We start from the raw sequence: 14,891 nt of genomic DNA, 5'->3' as shown, positions 1-14,891 counted from the left end.
AACGTTTTGAACTCGTATAAAATATGATGTCTCGAAATTTCACAAATCACAATATTTTTCTTAACCTAAGGTCTGGCCTAAAGATGGAATATATCGGTCAACTCCTTCTGGCACCTCCCCCAAAAATTTTGAATATTCATGAAGCTCATGAAACACGTACTTAACATCCGATTCCATTCAGACTTGGCACATCTCAATATTTCCATCAATACAAGATCTACTATAGAGATGTTAGAGATCGGACATTTCCTTCTTCTAAAATGGTCCGATCTCTGGTACCTCGTCCGCAAAAGCTCAAAATTTTATATAACCAAAAAGATCTTAAAATCCGAAATAAGTATTCGGTTCTACTCATATTTCATACATTATTTCTGCTAATACAAGATCTGCTGTGAAGAAGATATATCGGTTCACTCATTCTAAGACCTCTCGCACAAAGGGTCAAAATTTTGAATATCCATGCAGTTCATAAAAAGCCAAATTATCATCCGATTCCATTCAGACTTGTCACATCCCAATATTCCCATCAATACAAGATCCGTGGTAAAGATAATAAAGATCGGACCATTTCTTCTGGTGCCTCCCCTACATAGGGTTCAAAATTTTGAGAAACAAAACGCTCAAAGAAAGCAAAATAAACATCCAAATCTCTTCATAATTTCACACATGCAAACACTTTCGCTGACATAAGATCTGTTGTGAAGATGATCTGCATTAGAGGAAGTACGGAAATGAAATATTTCGGTCGACTATTAAACATTTTCAAAAAATGATCTAAATATCACATATCTCAAATAAAGTGAAGGAAGTTACCAATATAGTCCAAACTTGGCACGTCACAATGTTTGTATCATATTTATTTAGGTCCGATACGAAATGGACAATATTGGATTATTCCCTCGGAGCCTACTCCATACAGAGTCAACAATTTGAATAATCATAACAGAAGTCAAAATATTTTAAAATAATCCATTATTGGCTGAGGGTATACATATGTCGGTAAAACCGGCTTATATTTTTTAACTTGTTTTTTTTTTCTAGAATTTTTTCGAAGCTATGAACGCAAATTTCTTCATTTCTGCAAATCTTAAAAAATATATATTTTTTATCGAAATTTTAAACTTAATTTTTTCAGCACTTTTCTACAACATGAAGGACTATTTTTCATAACTTTCTCTCAATCCTTAAACGCGAACTGATAAAAAAAAATATTTTTAAGCCTTAAAAATGGGTTGTTATAATTTCATCCCTAAAAATATCGAGACCTTAAATTAGATTTTTTTATAAATTTCCAATTATTTAATGAAGTATTTTTCATGATTTTTGCTTGACAATATTTTAGATTCTTTTCCTGGGGAATTTCTACCCTTGGACTTCCATGATTTTTTCATGGACTTAAATTTTGATTTTTCCAGAATTTTTCTTGGAACCTTTTAAGAAAGATTTTCAAAATATCATTGGTACATTGAGGCGTATGAATGATGACAATTACGCATACGCTAATGACAAACTTTAAATTAATTTTTAAAAAATATATATTGAACTTATAAATAATATTCCACCAGATCTTTAAATCCTGAATTTTCCCTCGAGACTTATGTCACCATTAATATCTATTTCATGCTTTAAAATCTTACAGACATATGAATATATATTCATGTAATTACTCTTAATCGCATTGTCACATTCATGCGCATATGCCTAAAGCATTCGCCGTTCAATTCCTTTGTGTTCATTCTGTCAGCTTTTGTTAAATAAGTTTTAATCTGAACATGAAATTAACTGCAATAAATTACAAGGACACTCACGCACACTCATACACTTCCATATGGCCGGAGAGACAAAGAATCGCTGTTAATGTCAAATTAATTAACAGACTTTCGATATTTATGACCCCATTTTTGTGGTGTCCGCTGTTGTCCGGGTTGTGATTTGGCAATCAGCAAAAGGAATTGTATTGAGGAGGTTACGTATTTAAAGGAAATAAATATCGAAGAGGTCATTTATTGAGCTAAGATTTTCAAGGAATGAGAAGTAAGAGACATTTCTAGTCCATAAAAAGTTGTTCGTCTCAAAAGGCACATAGGGAAATGGTAAGCCTAAAATATTGATAATTTTGAAAAATTAGATAAAATATTCACATTTTCGAAAGCATTGCATATTTAGCAAAAATATCAATTATATCCCAGACATCCATCAATAAAAGCCCATATTCTTTTTTAATTCGAATTTATTGCCCATCCATGTGTATACATATTGCCCACACTCATACGCCACAAGGCACCTGAAAGGTGTATCACCATTCATGGCTACATTGTCTTAAAATTGTATGTAGGTCTGAAACTCTCACAGAGATTTTTGTCTAGATTTCCAATACTAGACTGTCCTACGGAAATTATAAGAAAGTTTAGGCCGATATGGGCAATTTTCAATACAAAATACGAAGTAAATGGGAGATTGCATCCCAATTTTAATAAAACCCTATCGGAATTACTGATGTTAAATTGGTAGACCGATGCTTCTTTCAAAATGTTCTCTTAAAGAGATCTGATTTTTCAATCGTTTATTTCAGAAAAAAATATATTTTTCTCATAAAGTGTATAAATCACAACCATCACTCATACGCCTACCAAAGCCCACGATGATGGGGCAGAAATATTTCCAAAAATTAAAAAAAAAAATAAAAAAAAAAAAACTAAAAAGTCTCATATTTCTCTGAAAGAAAGCCTTTCTAGCTCTCTAGCTCAAACACATTCTGGATACCCATACATGCCAAGTCCGTATTTTTTGGTCAATTCCCCTCTTTTGCCCATCCATGCGAATACATATTGCCCACACTCATACGCCACAATGCACCGGAAAGATGTATCATAATTTATGGCAAACTTGTCTTAATATTGTATGTAGGTCTGGAACTCCCACAAAGATTTTTGTCTACATTTTCCAATACTAAATAGTCATACGGAAATTATAAGGAAGTATAGGCCGATATGGGAAATTTCCAGAACAAAATACCAAGAAAAAGGGAGAATACATCCCAATTTTAATAAAATCTTTTGAAATGACTGCTGTTGAATTGGTAGACCGAAGCTTCTGTCAAAATTTTCTTCTAAAGAGATCTGAATATATTTTTTTCTGAAGGAAACGATTGAAAATCCTTCAGAAAAAAATATATTTTTCATAAAGCGTATAAATCATACGCCTACCAAAACCCGTGGAGATGGGTCTAAAATATTTCCAAAATTTTATAGGGAGCTAGACACATTCTTGTGAATCAGCTAACTAACTTGGGACAATATTTTTCTAGTTAAAGAACACCCTCGTAACCAAAATTATTCTAGTTTCTCATAATTACAATTCCAAATTCTTGTTATGAAATCATCCTTTGCTTATGCCAACCAAGTTCACAAGAGGACATCTCTAGATATCTTTGAAAAGTTGTATCAATGAACCCAAGGTCATGGTTATGATATTTTATTAAAATAAATATTAATCATACTCCCGGCTATACTCACCCTACGAAATTTCAAATAAATGGCATGTTAACAAATAAATTTTAACAATAGTGAAACATGATATGACTTGAATGGACATAAATTTATTTGGGTGTTCTATCTACTCCATTAAATTGCCATAGTTGATAATCACAGTAACATTTCATAACAAAAGGTCGTATAAGTGTTATTAATTATGAAACAAGTCTATAAATCATACGCAACAATGCCACAAATGGACCTTGGGAAATTGTATCAAATTCAAGGAGAGAAATTAATTATCAACACACACAACGCCAAAATTGCGACAATTTTTCTCCATAGAAATAAATTTTTCCTGCCACAGTATTAATTTTTTTGCACAGAAAAAAATTCGCCCTGTCACAGGACTAAGTTTTTCCTTAGAAAAAGCTCTCCTGTCAGCACAAGACTAAGTTTTTTCCATAAAAAAAATCCTGTAGGCACAGGACTACGTTTTTTCTATAGAAAAAAATTCGTCCTGTCGGCACAGGTCTAAGTTTTTTCCATAGAAAAAAATTCGTCCTGTCGGCAAAGGACTTAGTTTTTTCCATAGAAAAAAATTCGTCCTGTCGGCACAGGACTAAGTTTTTTCCATAGAAAAAAATTCGTCCTGTCGGCACAGGACTAAGTTTTTTCCATAGAAAAAAATTCGTCCTGTCGGCACAGGACTAAGTTTTTTCCATAGAAAAAAATTCGTCCTGTCGGCACAGGACTAAGTTTTTTCCATAGAAAAAAATTCGTCCTGCGGCACAGGACTAAGTTTTTTCCATAGAAAAAAATTCGTCCTGTCGGCACAGGACTAAGTTTTTTCTATAGAAAAAAATTCGTCCTGTCGGCACAGGACTAAGTTTTTTCCATAGAAAAAAATTCGTCCCGTCGGCACAGGACTAACTTTTTTCCATAGAAAAAAATTCGTCCTGTCGGCACAGGACTAACTTTTTTCCATAGAAAAAAATTCGTCCTGTCGGCACAGGACTAACTTTTTTCCATAGAAAAAAATTCGTCCTGTCGGCACAGGACTAACTTTTTTCCATAGAAAAAAATTCGTCCTGTCGGCACAGGACTAACTTTTTTCCATAGAAAAAAATTCGTCCTGTCGGCACAGGACTAACTTTTTTCCATAGAAAAAAATTCGTCCTGTCGGCACAGGACTAACTTTTTTCCATAGAAAAAAATTCGTCCTGTCGGCACAGGACTAACTTTTTTCCATAGAAAAAAATTCGTCCTGTCGGCACAGGACTAACTTTTTTCCATAGAAAAAAATTCGTCCTGTCGGCACAGGACTAAGTTTTTTCCATAGAAAAAAATTCGTCCTGTCGGCACAGGACTAAGTTTTTCCTATAGAAAAAAAATCGTCCTGTAGGCACAGGACTAAGTTTTTTCCATACAAAAAAAATCATCCAGTCGGCACAGGACTAAGTTTTTTCCATAGAAAAAAATTCGTCCTGTCTACACAGGACTAAGTTTTTTCCATAGAAAAAAATTCGTCCTGTCGTCACAGGACTAAGGTTTTTCCATAGAAAAAAATTCGTCCTGTCGTCACAGGACTAAGGTTTTTCCATAGAAAAAAATTCGTCCTGTCTGCACAGGACTAAGGTTTTTCCATAGAAAAAAAATCGTCCTGACATCAGGACTATGTTTTTTCCATAGAAAAAAATTCGTCCTGTCGGCACAGGACTATGTTTTTTCCATAGAAAAAAATTCGTCCTGTCGGCACAGGACTATGTTTTTTCCATAGAAAAAAATTCGTCCTGTCGGCACAGGACTAAGTTTTTTCCATAGAAAAAATTCGTCCGGCTGGCACAGGACTGAGTTTTTTCCTGTCGGCTTTAAAATATATACTTCTGTCATGAACGTCAGGACGTATGATTTATGACATAATGTATACGCTACGCTTAAACCCCTTTAATTTTTTAATTTTTAAAGACCAACCTTTGACATCCTCTAAAATGTTCAAATGCATCCCTTAACCTGAATGCATTTTCTATGCCTTTGTTTAATTACTTTTGCGATTTCCTCGTTAAAGCCTAATGACACCACAAATTAAAGTCATTTCAATAGAAAGGGAATTTCCCAGCGACCTCTGACCACAATTAAATGTGATTTTAATGAAATTCCCCTTGTTGTTGTTGCTGTTGCTATTTTATTTCAATTCAGGTGAAAATGAACTTCATTAGATGCGGGAAATATAGACAAGGAGCGCATCAGCCAAACACAGAAATCAAAAGGACACTGGTGCTGAACAAAGAAATGTAAACAAAACCCCATTCGCCGTGAGAGGATATTAAAATAAAAGTTAATGGGGAAAAGGGTGAGGAATGGTGTAATTTTCTTAATTACACTCAACATTAGTTTGGAATTGCATTTATTTGCAGAGGATACCTTGAAAAGCGCCCAGATAGAAAGAGCAACAAAATAAAAGTTCTGAAGAAGACAAATTAAAATTGAGAAAAATATTTCCAGAAAAATTTCAAAGGAGGATACCTCCACGGAAGATAGATTTTTTTAGAATTAAAAATTTCTGAAAAAAAAATAAATATTTCATTCAAAATATTCCGAAAAATCCTGAAGAACGCTTCCTCAATCCTGTAGTTATTCGGACACAAATTTTTCAGGATATAACTACTGATTGTGTTGCTTGACGCTTTCTTACAATTCTAAGGGCTATTTTGACACGGTATCAAGTCCTGAATTTTCTGGCTTAAAACCTCGTGTTACCATCGTCAGTGAAAAATTATTTTTGCCAAAATCAATTTCGACTCCGCCTTCATTATTTTTAGAGGTATTTTTTCTATAAATAATTGCTGCTTACGAATCCATATTAAAGCATTCCGTAAATAAATAATAATGTCAAAAAAATATTTGTCGGTATTACCACCCAGGAAGTCCCCAACAAAGTGTAGCACGAAACCCAAAAATAAACAAAACAGCAACAACAACAACTATTTTTATCGATAAAACTATAAAAGTTTCGAAACAAACTCTACTCGGTGCGAGGGAAGCAGTAAATTTTGTGGAGGGGAGGGGGGGAGACAACTAGTTTGAATGTCAAACAAATGAAGGCAGAACATGACACATTGAAATGATATCCTTGTTGTACATGATTGCGGTTGTTAGGCAAACAAATCGTAAATGAGAAATGGAGAAATTTGGTAGGAATCAATAGCGGCAGGTATTTTTAATTCACATATTTTTTGCCATAAAAAACATAGTTCTGGAGCAGAACGAAATTTTTTCTATGTAAACAATTTAACTCTAAGGTAGGACAAATGTTTTTTATAGAAAAAACAAGACGATTTTTTTCTATGGAAAAAACTTAATCCTGTGCCGACAGGACGAATTTTTTCTATGGAAAAAACTTAGTCCTGTGCGGGACAGGACGAATTTTTTTCTATGGAAAAAACTTAGTCCTGTGCGGGACAGGACGAATTTTTTTCTATGGAAAAAACTTAGTCCTGTGGCAGGACGATTTTTTTTCTATAGAAAAAACTTATTCCTGTGGCAGGACGATTTTTTTCTATAGAAAAAACTTAGCCCTGTGGCAGGACGAATTTTTTTCTATAGAAAAAACTTAGTCCTGGTGGCAGGACGAATTTTTTTCTATAGAAAAAACTTAGTCCTGGTGTCAGGACGAATTTTTTTCTATAGAAAAACTTAGTCCTGGACAGGACGATTTTTTTTCTATAGAAAAAACTTAGTCCTAGCGCAGGACGAATTTTTTCCTGTGGAAAAATTTAATTCTGTTGCAGGATAATTTTTTCTATGGAGAAAAATTGTATCAATTTTTGTTTTGTTCATAATTAATTTGTCCCCTTGAATTTGATACGATTTCCAAGGTCCATTTGTGGCATTGTTGCGTATGATTTATATTCTCATTTCATAATTGATAATATATTTGATCTTTTGCTAGTTATGCAATGCGCTGGGAAATGTGAATATTTTAAAAGATTTCTCAAAATTATGAATATATTAGGGTAACCATTTCCATGTGTGTCCTTTGAGACTAACATCTTTTCAAGGACTAGGAATGTTTCTCATTTTTCTTATTCCTTAAAAATCTTAGCACTATAACTGGCCTCTTCGATACTTATTTCCTTTAAGTACATAACTTCCTCAATTCGATATGTTTTGCTGATTGTCAATCACAACATCGAACACCACAAAAAATCGGGTCATAAATATCGAAAGTCTGTTAATTAATTTGACATTAACAGCGATTCTTTGTCTCTCCGGGCATATGGAAGTGTGTGAGTGTCCTTGTAATTTATTGCAGTTAATTTCATGTACAGATTAAAACTTATTTAACAAAAGCTGACAGAATGGGCACAAAGGAAACGAGCTGCTAATGCTTTAGGCATATGCGCATGAATGTGACAATGCCATTTAAAATAATTATATAAACATACATCCATGTGTCTGCAAGACTTAAAACATTGTTATAACTTCGAGAAAATATCGAAGAATTAAGGATCCGGTGCAATATAACTTAAGAGGAAGATATTTTTACGAAATGATCCAAAATACAGAATATTAATCCAAAATAGTGTGGAAAAAAGTGGATAGCATAGGGGAATATCAAAGTAGGCTCGTATGGATTTTTTTCTAAAATAAATTCAATATTTTCGGGAGTTTGAGTGTTGTGTGTATATGCCCTGGTGGCCCAGGGAATTCCCATGATGTGGTCGATTTTTGAATTATATCGTCCTGGAAATATATCAAAAGTCCACATAGTTTCATTTAAAGATAAAGGTTATTGGGCCACGAACATTCGTCGATCCTTTTTTGATTTAGTGCGGCGTATGCGTGTTGCCAATATGTATACGCCCAGTCCAGTAAAATACTAAACTATGCTCGATATGATTTACTTCGAAATAAAATACCCCCAATATTAACGAAATATGAAGTTTCGTCTGCCTTCTTTGAAGTTGTGGAGCGTAAGAGTATTGAAACCATGTATACACCCTGATATGATCAGGAAGTTCCAGGAAGTCATCCTCGCTTTGATAACAAAATTGATATGGTCCCGAAAAATAACAAAATTTCATGGATTTTTCAAATCGAAGGCCAGTTTTACTAGGACTGTCTTGATTGATGTTTCGGGGCGTATAAGTGGGAATTCTATGCATGCGTCCTGATTTTCCAGGGAAATTCCCATGATATGCTCGATGTGATAATAGGAAAATAAGGTCCATGAATATTGGTCTGTCTTTTTTGCCTTGTTGGGGCAAAATAGGTTCGAGTTGAAGGGATTACAAAAGGCATACCACAAATATTGAGGAAATTTTCGTTTGTCTTTTTGATGATCTGGGTAGTATGAGTGTTGACCCCTTGTATACGCAGTGTTGGCCCAGGGAATTTTCATGATAAACTCCTTTTGATAATAAAATCAATATGGCTCCTTATCAAAAATTTAACAGGTTTTTTTCAAATTAAAGATTACCGTTATTGGGCCATGACTACTAGACAGACTTTTTTTGGTGTTTTAGGGCGTATGGGTTCTAGCAATATGTATACGCAAGGAAGTATGCTTGACTTGATTGAATCCTAAAATAAATACGAAATATACCCCATATATTGACGAAATATGATTTTTTCCTGTTTTTTGTGTTTCGGAGCGTATACATTTTGATGACATGTATACGCCCTAATGGCCTAGATAATTCCCTTGATAATTTAATCGACATGGCTGGGGAAAAATATCAAAATTTCACAGATTTTCCAAAAAAAGGGAGGTTACAGGGCCATGAGTATTGGTCTGTCTTCATTGATGTTTTGGGGCGTATGAGTGTTGACAATATGTATACGTATTGATAGCCTAAGAAATTTCTACAATATGTCCGATTTGTTAATAGAAATAAAAGGGTACCGGAAAAATATCAAAATTTCATAGAAATATTTCGATAACAAAAATATGGTTATTGGGCCATAAAAATCGGTATATTTCTTTTTGGTTGTTGGGGCGTATGAATATTGGCAAAATGTATACGTACGGATGGATATTCCAGGAAAATCCCGATTCCATTAGATTTTAAAAGAAATACCCAAAATATGAATTTGTGTTTTGGAGCGTATACATGTTAATACCATGTATACGCCCTAATGCCCCACGGAATTCCCATGATATGGTAGAATTGACAATAAAGATTATATGGTCCCGGAAAAATATACAGATTCTCCAAGTCAAAGGAAAAAATTGTTGGGCCATGTATACGCATGAATAGTCTAAAATCTCTCCTAAAATAAATACCACAAATATTGACGAAATATTAACTCTCGTCGGTCTTTGTTGGTGTTTAGAGCGTATAAGTGTTGACACCATGTATACGCCCCGATGGGCCAGATAATTTTCCATATATGCCTGAAAATAGGACATTTTTGTGGATTTTTCATAGGACAATTTTGTGAATTTTTGATGTGGTCAAATTGATAATAAAGATTATATGGTCCCGGAAAAAATAATAATTTCACAGATTTTACAAGTCAAAGAAAAACTTTGTTGGGCCATGAATAGTCGCCTTTATAGGTGCTATGGGCGTATGAGTTCTAGCAATATGTATACGCATGAATAGTCCCAAATCTCTTCTAAAATAAATACCACAAATATTGACGAAACATGAACTCTCGTCGGTCTTTTTTGGTGTTTAGAGCGTACGAGTGTTGACGAGGCCCTGATGGGACAGATAATTTTCCAGATATGCCCGATTTAATAATACAAATGTTTTTGTCCCGGAAAATAGGACAATTTTGTGAATTTTTCAAAACAAAGAGCAATTGGGCCATGAATATTCGTATATCTTCATTAGTTATTTGGATCGTATGAATGGTGGCAATATGTATACGCAAGGGTGGCCCAAAAAAGTTTTATGGCAAGTTTTATTAATAGGGATTAGAGTTGTGTCAATTTAGTTCACAGCTCAGTACCCCTGTTCCTGAACGTATGAGTATGGGTGTGATTTATTATGATTTCATAATACCCATACTCAGAATTCTCATACAAAACAACGGGAGTTCACAGAACTAGATGGGGAACTAGTTACTTCTATCGAACCAGATTTGTACAACTCGAATAGAGATCTTATGATTCAGTCCCAAAAAATAATGTTGAAGTTTCCTTGATTTCTTCCAAAAATAACCCGTAAAGAAAGTCTTAAGGTCGGGCGGGGCCCACTTTATGATACCCTACACCACTTTGCTAATTTAGTAGAAATCCACATAACAATTAAAAGTTTTTATGGGAGAATTCAATCCTACACGCTATGATTATAATTTAAAGTTCAAAGGGCTAATTATGTCGAGGCATTTGTGTCTTTTAAATTCGGACTTGTGTTGCTCATTTGGTGCAAAATTAATTTGAAATCAAATAAAGATATATATGGGAGATATATCCAAATCGGAACCGATCTCGATAAAATTTGGCAAAGATATTTCTGAGCGGTATTTAATATATTTCCCTGAATATCGTCCTTACGGAGTGCATATTACGGCTGTGGGCAACAAATATAACAAATCGGATGAACAATATATATGAAAGCTATAGCTATATCTGGACCGATCTGGAAATTTGACATACTAACTTCTAGACTCAATTCGGTCGTATTTGCCAAATTCCATCCCATTTGGACAAATATTAGACATTTGGTGCACAATAAAAGGTAAATCGGACGAAGTTATATATGTGGGAGCTATATCCAAAACCGAGCCGATCTCGATAAAATTTGGCAAAGATATTTCTGAGCTGTATTTAATATATTTCCCCAAATATTGTTGTTACAGAGTGCATATTATGGCTGCGGAAGACTAAAATAACAAATCGGAAGAACAATATATATATGGGAGCTATATCTGAACCGATTTTGATCAAATTTGGCATACTTATTTCCTGGCCTAATTTGATTGTGTGTGCAAAATTCCAGACTATTTGGGCTGATATTACACGTTTGGCGGCCAATAAAAGGTAAATCGGACGAAGTTATATATGGGAGCTATATGTACATTTTTACCGATTATCTCCAATTTCAATAGGGTTCGTCCTTGGGCCAAACAAATGATTTGTACAAAATTTCATCTGGATCGGGTAGTAAATGCTACCTGCATTTTGTTCACAAAAATACATGGACAGACGGCAGACGGACATGCATATATCGACTCAGAATGTGATTCTATGCAGATCCTCCAAAATGAACTAAGGGTCTATCTTCCTTTCCTTTTGCCTGTTACAAACAAAATTCACAAAGACATAATACCCTGACCACCTTGTGGTGTAGGGCTATAAAAATGGGAATCCGCTAATGGATATTCTCCTTTCTCTGTGGTATACTAGGCCGTATGAGTGTTGACAATATGTATACGCAAATATAACCGACTTCAAGGAATTTGGCATTAAATGCGGACTCGATAACACGAAATTTGCCACAAAATGAACACTTGATTTCATTCCTAACATAAAAAAAAATCTTGGAAAATCTTGAAAAATGTTAGAAAAAAAGGAAAAATTCCGCCAGAATTTTTTTTTCAGGAACAAGTGGACATATAACTCGAATGGAGATCTTATGCTTTAGTTCCAAAAATAACGTTTAAGTTTTCCTTGATTTTTTCCAGAATAAAAATGGGAATCTTCTAATGGATATTCTCCTTTTATCTGGTATACTGGGGCGTATGAGTGTTGACAATATGTATACGCATTAATAACCGATATCAAGGTATGTGGATTTAAATTTGGCCCTGATTACAAGGAGTTCGCCATAAAAATAATACTTGAGTTCATTACTAACCTAAAAAAAAATCCTGTATAAGCTGTTAAAAAAACAAAGAAAAATTCCGCGAGGATTTTTTATTTTTTTCAGGAACAATAAAAGACATATAACTCGAATGGAGATCTTATGCATTAGTCCCAAAAATAATGTTTAAGTTTTCCTTGATTTCTTCCAAAATAAAAATGGAAGTCCGCTAATGGATATTCTCCTTTCTATCAGGTATACTAGGGCGTATGAGTTTTGACAATATGTATACGCATTAATAACCGAAAACAAGATATATGGATTTAAATTTGGACCTGTTTACAAGGAATCCTCTAATGGATATTCTCCTTTCTATCTGGTATACTAGAGCTTATGAGTGTTGACAAGACGTATACGCATTAATAATCGATATCAAGGTATGTGGATTTAAATTTGGACCTGATTACAAGGAGTTCGCCATAAAAATAATACTTGAGTTCATTACTAACCTAAAAAAAATATTGGTAAAATTTTTGGAATGGGAATTAAAAATTCCGCCAGGATTTTTTTTATTTTTTCCGGAACAAGTGGACATATGTTTAAAAAAATCCCCACAAAATTTATAATAAAACCAAACCTTCTATAAAAAATATTGGAAAAATGTGACATGTACAAAAATATTTCCCCCTGGCTGTTAGTTAAGACTTTAAGCAGCTTATGATTAAAAATCTCATTACAAAACGCCAGGCTGACAAATATTGGGAGAGGTAAGATATTGGAAAAAAGTAAAGTTCAGTAAGCAGATGGAAAATATATAAACAATACCTTCATATGCCGAAATAGGCCACACAGAGGAGGAGAAGATAGGGGCCAATCCACAGCAAACTGGAATTTGTAGTAAATTCCAAGTCAGTAAGTCAGGCTTATAAAGGGCTAAATGGCACCAAAATTAAAGCTCAAGACGAAAAATTGTAATTTTAGGTTTATTTGGGTATTTGGAATATTTTTGTTATTTTTTTTTTTTCGATTTTAGATTTTTTTTTTTAAACATTTTAGGAATTTTCACTTAATTATTTATTTTTTTTATATTTTTTTCCCCTTTGTCAAAAATTTTTTTTTTCACAAATTTTCTCTCTGAATACCCATCCTCTAGACCGTGAAGACCTGCACAAATATTTTCATTTCTTTCACAATTTACCACATAATTATTGTCACGAAATTCTTTTCATTCCCACGCACACCAGCCGGCTCAAAAATGTTAATTCATTCATAATTTATTTCCTTTTTTTCTCACTCATAACAAAAAAATCAGCGAACGTATCCCCATTAAAAGGATATCCTTATTTCTATGGCCACACAAAAAAAAACAACAACATCTGAGCGAAAAAAAAACGATCCTTTAGGCCATTTTCTATTAAAATATTCACTCTATTCAAAAGCACACACACAAAAGAAATTCCATTTTTTTTCTTTGGTTTCAAAAAAATTTTTTTCTCAAACGTTTCACAAAACCGTTGAAACCGAATGACTTTTTCTCAGACACCGCGTTGTTGTATTCCGTTTGCAAACCGTTCATAAACTGACCTTTTCATTTCACCGACACTTCGTTTTTGTTTGCATGTTAAACAGTGGCTCTGCGGGGCTCAGTATGTGGATGTTATGTTACTAACATTTAGCCACAGAGAAAGCAACAGTTTTCCCATGCCAAGGAATGACATCCACAAACAGGACACTAAAGGTCCAACACGTGCATTGGCACAATGGTAAACAGAGAGCCAGATTTTAGCGGGATATGTAGAAAGCATGCGCCGGATGGAAGCTACGGAGGTCACTGGGAAAATTTTGGAAAAATATTTGAAATATTTTCTAAAATAAAAAATGTAATTCTGTGGCAGGACGAATTTTTCTCTAAAGAAAAAACTTAGTCCTGTTTCAGGACAAATTTTCTCCAAAGAAAAAACTTAGTCCTTTACCAACAGGACGATTTTTTTTTTTCTGAAGAAAAAACTTAGTCCTGTGGCAGAAAGGACGAATTTTTTTCTAGAGAAAAAACTTAGTCCTGTGGCAGAAAGGACGAATTTTTTTCTATAGAAAAAACTTAGTCCTGTGGTTACAGGACGAATTTTTTTCTATAGAAAAAACTTAGTCCTGTGGTTACAGGACGAATTTTTTTCTATAGAAAAAACTTAGTCCTGTGGTTACAGGACGAATTTTTTTCTATAGAAAAAACTTAGTCCTGTGGTTACAGGACGAATTTTTTCTATAGAAAAAACTTAGTCCTGTGGTTACAGGACGAATTTTTTTCTATAGAAAAAACTTAGTACTGTGGTTACAGGACGATTTTTTTTCTATAGAAAAAACTTAGTCCTGTGGTTACAGGACGAATTTTTTTCTATGGAAAAAACTTTGTCCTGTGGTTGCAGGACGAATTTTTTTCTATGGAAAAAACTTAGTCCTGTGGTTACAGGACGAATTTTTTTCTATAGAAAAAAACTTAGTCCTGTGGTTACAGGACGAATTTTTTTCTATAGAAAAAAACTTAGTCCTGTGGTTACAGGACGAATTTTTTTCTATAGAAAAAAACTTAGTCCTGTGGTTACAGGACGAATTTTTTTCTATAGAAAAAAACTTAGTCCTGTGGTTACAGGACGAATTTTTT

The 14,891-nt window shown here is 33.9% G+C and overlaps 1 protein-coding gene across 1 annotated transcript in view; it reads right to left on the bottom strand.

The window, feature by feature from the left end:
• LOC101888200 (uncharacterized) overlaps positions 1–13,792 on the bottom strand; it is a 230,673-nt gene extending 216,881 nt beyond the window's left edge. The window contains exon 1 of the mRNA XM_059128965.1: positions 13,058–13,792. The gene's annotated coding sequence lies outside the window, so the exon portion shown is untranslated. The remainder of the gene's footprint in view (positions 1–13,057) is intronic.
• Between the last annotated feature and the right edge of the window lie 1,099 nt (positions 13,793–14,891).

Source organism: Musca domestica, unplaced genomic scaffold (genome assembly GCF_030504385.1).
Source record: "Musca domestica strain aabys unplaced genomic scaffold, Musca_domestica.polishedcontigs.V.1.1 58, whole genome shotgun sequence".
Lineage (NCBI taxonomy): Eukaryota > Metazoa > Arthropoda > Insecta > Diptera > Muscidae > Musca > Musca domestica.
The sequence above is the reverse complement of the archived record's forward strand: the minus strand, read 5'-3'. Positions and strand labels throughout refer to the sequence as shown.